This window comes from Amblyomma americanum, chromosome 3 (genome assembly GCF_052857255.1).
Source record: "Amblyomma americanum isolate KBUSLIRL-KWMA chromosome 3, ASM5285725v1, whole genome shotgun sequence".
Lineage (NCBI taxonomy): Eukaryota > Metazoa > Arthropoda > Arachnida > Ixodida > Ixodidae > Amblyomma > Amblyomma americanum.
Genome location: NC_135499.1, coordinates 114,489,968 through 114,498,525, shown reverse-complemented (window position 1 = coordinate 114,498,525; position 8,558 = coordinate 114,489,968).

The window sequence follows — 8,558 nt, the reverse complement described above, 5'->3', positions numbered from 1 at the left end:
TTAAAACCTAAAGAGAAGGAAACCGAATTTTTGGCATATATCATGCAGCGCAAATATGGTTTATGTCACGTGAAACTGAGTGCACCATAGACAGGGACCTACTCCTCAACTACTTCAAAAGATGAACACTCGATCCTTTTCTAATCTGTCCAGGCACCAGCTCCGCCAGCTGCTGTTGGCTTTGCGCGAATGGGGTGTGATTATGGACATGAGCATTATATGGTATTGACTTTGGCGGGGATAACAGCAGCGACGAAGATGGAGCTTGTTCGGGTTGGAATTTTTTGTTTTGTACTACGTTTTATTATGGTGTTTTCCTGATTCGGTCAGGATTGTATTTCCGTTGATAACTACTTGACAAGGTACTTGACAAAGTAACGCCGGAGATTTGTCTCCGTGGGAATGACGTTTCCCAATTACGTGTGTGCTTACGCTGAGGGCTGCGCTCTGTCCGTCATTGCTTTAATTGTGGAGTTGGTACATCGTCGCTGTTTTGTTCTGAAGAGACGGCACACCATCCAAGGGCTGTTTTCAATTGTTCACTTCAGTCGACAGAAACAGACCACAGTCTGCAGTGAGTCGCATGTTGATATCCCCGGAAGCAAATGTTCGTTTAAGGTGAGCTGTGTTGAAGATTATGACCTGATGGAATCTAGCAAATAATCCCACTATTATTCCTAATAAGTGTAAGTAGTTAAAGATACGGAATTTTGTTGCAATTTAGAACACGGCATGCCTTTTAGCCTGGACGTTTCTAGGCCCAGCCAGATAATGAATCGGGAAATAAAGCGTTTCAGAATAAAGCGCCTTAGATCTTTGATTCTTCAATTTCCTTTTTAGGGTTCGTGGGGCATTTGGCTAGTCCAAGAGATAACCGTTTGTTGTGTCGATTAAGTTATCTGTAGCAAGCTAAAGAAATTAAAGCGAAAAAGAACCACGATCAGGTTGTTTATTTTCTCCCTCCGTATTTGTATAGATACGTCCTTAGGACCGTTATAATGCTGATGTGTTACGACTTTAGTAAAACAAGAACATAAAATGCATGAATATCCGGAATTGCTTATGAACAACCCATTGCAGATAAAATGTATTCGCCGTACTACAGTTTCATTGTTTCGTGGTGTGCAAGTTTTATTACTGCTGCACTCGATAACATTACTAAAAGCGAGAAAAGTTTATTAGCCGCAGTTCTTGGTCTCGTTGGATGCTAGATGTGGCTTGCTATATCGCGGTTTTTCTATAGCTCTTTCATTACAGTGTTTTAAGTGGTTGCCTAACACATGCAGTGGCCTCAAATCTTAAAGTTCCGCGAGCGGCAGCTACTGACCTCTAGGCCTCTCAGCCAGTCCTGTCTGCAGGCTAACTGCAGTATATAGCTCATCGCATCACCACGTTTTAACAACGTTTTTTTCTATTTTGGGCGCGTAACTTGAGCCGTTGGGCTTAAAAACGATTGAACAGTCTGATGTGTGAGCTCGTAGGAGCTTGAGTCAAGGTGAGCTTAGTTGGGTAATGAGTTTAAATGTGTGAGTGAGCCCTAACAAGTGAGAGCTGATGAGTCGTGAGTCGAAATGAGTGAGTGGGACCAAATGGTTCATGAGTTGAAATTAGTGAGTAAGCCTACATGAGTCGTCACGCGAGTCCCTGTGAGTGACTCATAGCGAAGTGAGTCTCGCGCGTGTCTTGCTGCAGGCGGCAGATGCTTCACTCGACTGCTAAACAGAGACGCACGCCACCATTTTCGCCTAATGGCACTCCTACTGCTTACTCTGGAAAAGAACTAATGATTGTGAATGTACTACCGGGGGGGGGGGGGGGGGGGGGTCGCCCGGCACCTGCTGGCAGTTCGTACCTGCCGGCAGAATGCACTGAGCCAATATAAGGTTGGTTCATGATTTATGAGGGTTTAACGTCCCAAAGCGACTCAGGCTATGAGGGACGCCGTAGTGAAGGGCTACGGAAATTTATACCACCTGGGGCTCTTAAGGTGCACTGACAACGCACAGCACATGGGCCTCTACAATTTCACCTCCATAGAAATTCCACCGCCGTGGCCGGGATCGAGCCCGCGTCTTTCGGGTGAGCAGTCGAGCGCCATAACCACTCAGCCACCGCGGCGGCCCTGAGCCAATTTAAGGCTCCTCTGTTACGTGAAGTGGCAACGCCGGCGGTAGGGATTGATTCAAGCCGAGGCCCATCCTGAAGGGGTTGCGATTTCCCAGGAGAGTTGACAGCGTAGTCTCCGCGGCTTCGTTAGCGAGCTGCAGCCCGCGTTGTCCGTTGCCAGGTGCGGTGAGAGGTCCGAGGGGTCCAGGCTCGGCTTGTGTTGCTTGCTTAAAAATGAGGCGAAAATTAAAAGCGGGTAAATTGACAATACCTCACGATCTCAATCCCTTGTGAGAAGGGCGTGCCATTCGTACACAACTCACTGGTCTCTGATTCCAAAGAGCGGCTGGGCGAAAGAAGCCTTGGTTCTGGGAAACTCACCTTTGGCTGGAATCGGCGAATGAGATCCGGGATAGTAGCAACTTCTGAGCGCCAGTAAAGCCCTAAACTTAGGAAAGCCTAGCGTTGAATACCGAGTAACGGCTCGTAAGCGTGGCTAAACTGTCACCTTGACTAAGCGCTTCGTTGCAAATGTATCATCTTTAGTGTCGCACACCCCTTATAGGCAAAGCTTCGTCATCTTTAGCGTCGCGCAACCAGAAAGGCGCCCGTACATCTGTAGGCGCGGTAGAGGAGAATGAGGACATAACATGACAGCCAGCAGAGGAGGAGGAGAAAGATTTTAATGAAACAGGGTTATCTTGGTTCTAAAGCAGCTGAACATACTATACTATAGCATGAAATCACACCATAAAACATTCTATAAACCGATACTCCTCAATTTCACTACCAGGGAAGGAAAGAGTCCTTTAGAGCACAGCTCTTAGGCGCCCGTTCGTTGACGACACCTGACAACCACAGCAGGTAGTAGCAGAGCGCAACGCCACCTACCACGGCGAGAACGGAGGAATGAACAACCGGAAGGTAGCTGCCACGGGAGACTCCGGAGGGTGACTACCAGCGCAACACGCCACCTACCAGCGCTAGCAGGTGGCGTGTGAAGAGCTGCGCTGAAATTTCGCTCTACCGACTATCCTAATAGTCTGTCAATTATTTGGATGGTTTTATAAATTGATTTGCTATCAGTTTAAACTTTTGACCTCGGTTGCTTGATTTCATCGGTTTGTTCTCTTACTGCGTATAATGTTGTCTACTGGCGCTTTTGAGTGTTTTGTTTTAGGCTGCCTTTTACGAATGAACGTGCTTTTGCTAGGACTGTTTGATTCTTTTTGCTATGACGTTTTGGATTTGCGTTGGGTCAGATCTTCGTTTTTCCTTTTTTTTTCAAATCCGGTCTCACTGTCGCGCTCCGCCATATGGTTCCTTGCGTGTCAGAATTTCTTGCACATGCACATGGCTTTCATTTGGTATCCGGTGACCGTATCGGTTACATGCTGTTGCTGGATGCGCCATCAGATTTTCAGGTACCGTATTTGGTATTGAGGTGCCGCAGCCTTCTATATATTTTCGACTGCTTGCTCCGATAAACTCGTCGTGCAGACGGAGCTTGTCTGGTCATTTCTGTGTTCCTTCCTCGTGGCCTCGTTTTCGTTATGCTGGAATGTTCGTGGTCATTTTATTAACTGCGCGGAGCTTTGGTCGGGCTCCCTAGATGCTGTGCCCGTCCATTTCGCTACTTCTCCTTTATATGTTTGTCTTGAGCACAACGGTTGTTTCACGCATGGCATAGACCGCTCCGAAAATTATTTCAGGAATCATTGGGGTCGCCCCACGGTAAACATTTTCGCGTGTGAACTTGATCCCAACTCGGATTCCGTTAAGCTGAAAATACTGTTTTTTTTTTCAGTACGAAGTGCCATATGTATATTTCTGCGAACTCCTTCGCCCTCTCCGACCCATCCGCAGAAGATTCGCCAGACGAAGAGAACTGGCTCACTTCCAACATCAACCCAGCCCCGCCCAAGAACAAACAAGACCAGATCCGCAATATGCTTGGAAGCTACAGCGAGTGTTTTTCTTCATCCCCGAAGGTCCGACAAACGCCGATTGCCAAGCATCGCATTATAACTGACCAGCACGCCCGACCTCTCCGCCAAAGCCCCTACCGTGTGTCGCCGCGAGAACGACAAGCCATCCGGGACAAAGTGGAATAAATGCTTCGTGACGACGCCATCCAACCTTCAAAGAGCCCATGGGCAGCACCGGATGTTCTAGTGAGAAAGAAAGACTGCGCACTTCGTTTCGGCGTTGATTACCGTCGCTTAAACAAGATAATAAGGAAGGACGCCTACACCCTCCCCCGCATCGACGACACACTGGACTGGCTCTGCAACGCCAAGTATTTCTCATCGATGGACCTCAAGAGCGGCTACTGGCAAATTCAGGTCGATTATAGAGATCGCGAGAAGGCAGAATTCATCACTCTGGATGGGCTCTTTGAGTTTAAGGTGATTGCATCAGCGACGTTTCAGCGAGTAATGGATACAGTGCTGGCAGTCCTGAAATGGTAAATGTGTCTGGTATATTTATATGATGTCGCTGGTTTCGCCTCGATCGAACATTGAAGAGCACCTGAAAAGGCTTCGAACAGTCCTAGACGCCATCAAGTCGTCCAGCCTAACCTTGAAAGCAGAGAAGTGCCACTCTGCCTATGTAGAGCTGCTGTTTCTAGGCCACATCGTTAGCAAGGAGGGAGTACGCCCAGGCCGGCAGAAAACAGGTGCTATTGAACAGCTTCTACCACCGGCCGCTAAGAAAGCTGTGCGCAGATTCCTCGGACTGCGCGCGTATTACTGAAGATTTTTAAGAACTTTTCGCGCTTCACTGAGCCTCTGACTTACCTCACAAAGGGAGACGTGTCATTTAAATGGAAAGCACCGCGAATGGAATCCTTCAACGAACTACAGTGTCGTTTACAGTCCCCACCGATCCTCGCGCATTTTGATGAAACCGCCGATACTGACGTTCATACAGACGCAAGCAGCGTGAGCCTAGGCGCCGTCTTCGTTCAAAAAAGCGAAGGGCTGGAGAAAGTCATCGCATACGCTAGCCGTTCCCTTTCCAAGGCCGTTGCTAACTATCCGAGAACTGAGAAGGAGCGCCTTGCTATCATTTGGGCAGCGTCAGAATTCCGCCCCTACCACTACGGACGACCGTTCAAGGTGTTCAGCGATCACCACGCACTGTGCTGGCTAGCTAGTTTGAAGGACCTCTCCGGCCGCATCGCTCGATTGAGCCTGCGCATCCTAGGCCTTGGCGTCAACGTCGCTTACAAGTCCGGACGCAAGTACTCTGACGCCGACTGCCTGTCACGAGCCCGTGCAGATGCACCACCGCCGGGCGAGGCTGAGGATGCCTTCCTGAAACCCACCAGCTCCAGCTCTTTTTTCACAGCAGCAACGCTGGAACCGCGGCCTAAAAACGCCTCATCCAGAACTTGGAAGGCAAGCTTTCTTTACCCCCCCCCCCCCCCCACCCCCCACGCCTCGTTCAAATGAGGACTGTATTCCTTCTGTGTTAAAAATGATGTCCTCGTGACGAAGAACTTCGCAGAGAGAGAGAGAGAGAGAGAGAGAGAGAAAGACAAACGGAAAGGCAGGGAGGTTAACTAGGCAGCGCCCGGTATGCTACCCTACACATGGAAAGGGGGACGGAGGGAAAGATAGAAAGAGGAGAGAACAAAGGGAGATGATCACTTTTCCACATGTCCGTTGGCCATTACTTGCAGGCTACACAAGGCTCACACTGATAGTTCACAACCTTGCACTCAGTCCTGAGTCCTTCAAGAACTTGAAGAGTGCCTTCAAAGCTGTCCTCTGCGATGAAGGCTTACTGCAAGAACCCAGAATCTTGGCTTCAGTAAGGCACCGAGGATCTAAACGGCGGAGTGTTGCAGCCAGGAGTGCACGCTCAAGCTTAAATCGACGGCAGTTACAAAGGAGGTGTTCTATAGTTTCGTCGCACCCACAGATCTCACACGCAAGAGAGTCTGCCATTTCGATTAATTGGGAGTAGGCATTTGTGAACGCCACTCCCAGCCAGAGGCGACGCAACAGCTTAGCATCGCAGCGGGAGAGGCCGGACGGAGGATTGAGTTGAAGTAGGGGGTCTAGGCGGTGCAGACGGCATGTGGAGTTGCTAGTAGAAGACCATGACGCTAAAAGCTCTCTTCGGCCAAGCATTCGCAGATGTCTTGCTGCGTCGGCTCTTGTCAACGATATCTGGACAATGTTGGCACATTCGTGAGCCACTCGAGCTTCAGCGTCAGCTGCGTCGTTTCCGACAATGCCAGAGTGTCCCGGTATCTACTGGAAGACGATGTCATGACTCTCTTCCTGCGCCTGGTGTTGGAGATGTCTTAATCCAGCTACGAATTGATCGTGATCGCCATGGCGTAAAGCAGAATTAAAACACTGTAGGGTTGCTTTTTAATCGCAGAACGCAGCCCGTTTGTGGGATGTTTGTGCACCGATGTACTGCACAACCGCGCGAAGAGCGGCCGATTTTGACCCGGCGGAGGTTGTCCGATGCGAAGTTTGCTGGATAATACTGGTCTGTCTCGCAGGGACGACCACGGCGTAGGTTGAACTTGTACCTGAGACCGAATCATCTGTATACACATGAGTGCGGTCACTATATGCGGCGTGGAGTAGGTAGAGTGTCCACTGTTTAATGGCCGGTGTCGATAAGTTCGATTGTTTCGTTATGCCCGGAATTGTAAGGCGCACGCATGGCTCCCGCAGACATCACAGCGCGGAGGAAAGCCGTGCTGCCGTGGTGAACTGTGATGGGATGGACGACTGGTGGGCTGCTATATCCTTTGAAAACGCTGCGTGTGGTCTTTGATCCGCCACTGACACAAGGTGGTGCTGGGGAATCCTTGTTAGATGCCGTATGGGGATCCGCAGGGTGTCAAGGGTTATATTCGTCGAGAGTGGGTAGTCCTGGGCGATTGCAATGGTAGCAACTGTTGATGCGCTGCGGGGGAGACCCAGGCATGTGCGAAGTGCCTGACTTTGTACAGATTGAAGGGCACGCAAATTCGTCGTGCATGCGCTTGAAAGTACTGGTGCACTATACCGCCAAAATCCCCAAAAGAGTGCTCTGTAGAGTTGCAGAATTAATAGAATCGACAAGCCCCATGATTTGCCGCCAAGAAATCTGAGCAGGTGTGTGATAGAGATTAGCTTTTTCTTTACAATGCTGCAATGCGGGCTCCATTATACATTTTGATCTATCACAATTCCTAAAGAACGATGAGATTCACGATAGGCAATGACATGGCCGTCAATAGTTAGCGGATAGCGAGTCATACTGATGCTCGTAAATGCCACTATAGCGCACTTCTCGGCTGACACGCTCAGACCTTGCTCTCGGAAATAGGAGGAAGTTATGGTTGCTGCCCACTGAAGTCTTGCTCGCGCCTGGCGACGCTTCACAGAGGAGAACTTCGCAGCGAACAAAACAGCCTACCTCCTTGTTGTGCCTGCAAGTCCGTGCGAAGAAGTTCTTCAGGCTGCACACGACGAGCCTACAGCTCAACATCTCGGGTTTTCTCGCACCCTCAGCCGAATTCAAAACAAGTATTACTGGCCCCGACTGTCTGCCGATGTCGCACACTATGTTAAAACCTGCCGAGATTGTCAGCGACGAAAAACTCCTCTCACCCGACCATCAGGATTTCTCAACCCCATTGAACCCCCCTCAAGGCCCTTTCAGCAGATCGGCATGGATTTGCTTGGCCATTTCCCGAAGTCAACGTCTGGAAACTAGTGGATTATCATAGCGACCGTCCGCCTGACCCGCTACGCCGACGGGAAACCCTACCGAATGCTACAGCAGCAGCAGTCGCCAAATTATTCGTGGAGTGCATTCTTCTGCTACACGGCGCCCCCGATGTGCTCACCACGGACAGAGGAACAGCATTCACCGCGGAACTGACGCAAGCCATCCTGCGTTACAGCCAAACCAGCCACCGGAGGACAACTGCATACCATCCGCAGACCAATGGACTGACGGAGCGCCTGGACAAAATAATCGCCGATATGGCCGCCATGTATTTCGATGCCGAACATAATACCTGGGACGTCATCCTGCCTTAAGTCGTCTTCGCCTAGAACACCTCAGTGCAGGAGACCACCCAGATGAAGCTTTTAGGCTCTTCCATGAAAAGGAGGCCACGACCGCGCTATACACCATACTGCCCAACGTTACCGAAGAAGAGAACGTCGACGTCGCCGCCTACGTTCAACGCGCAGAAGCCCCAACCATTTCCCGATTACGGATCAATGACCAGCACCACACCGACGCCATACGCTACAACCTACGAAGACGCAAAGCGGAATACAAGCCAGAAGACCGAGTTTGGGTTTGGACGCCCATTCGCCGCCGCGGATTGAGTGAAAAGCCTTTGCGCCGCTTTTTCAGCCCGTACAAAGTTCTTCGTCGTCTTGGTACACTGGATTATAAGTCGTCCCTGACGGAATAACTGC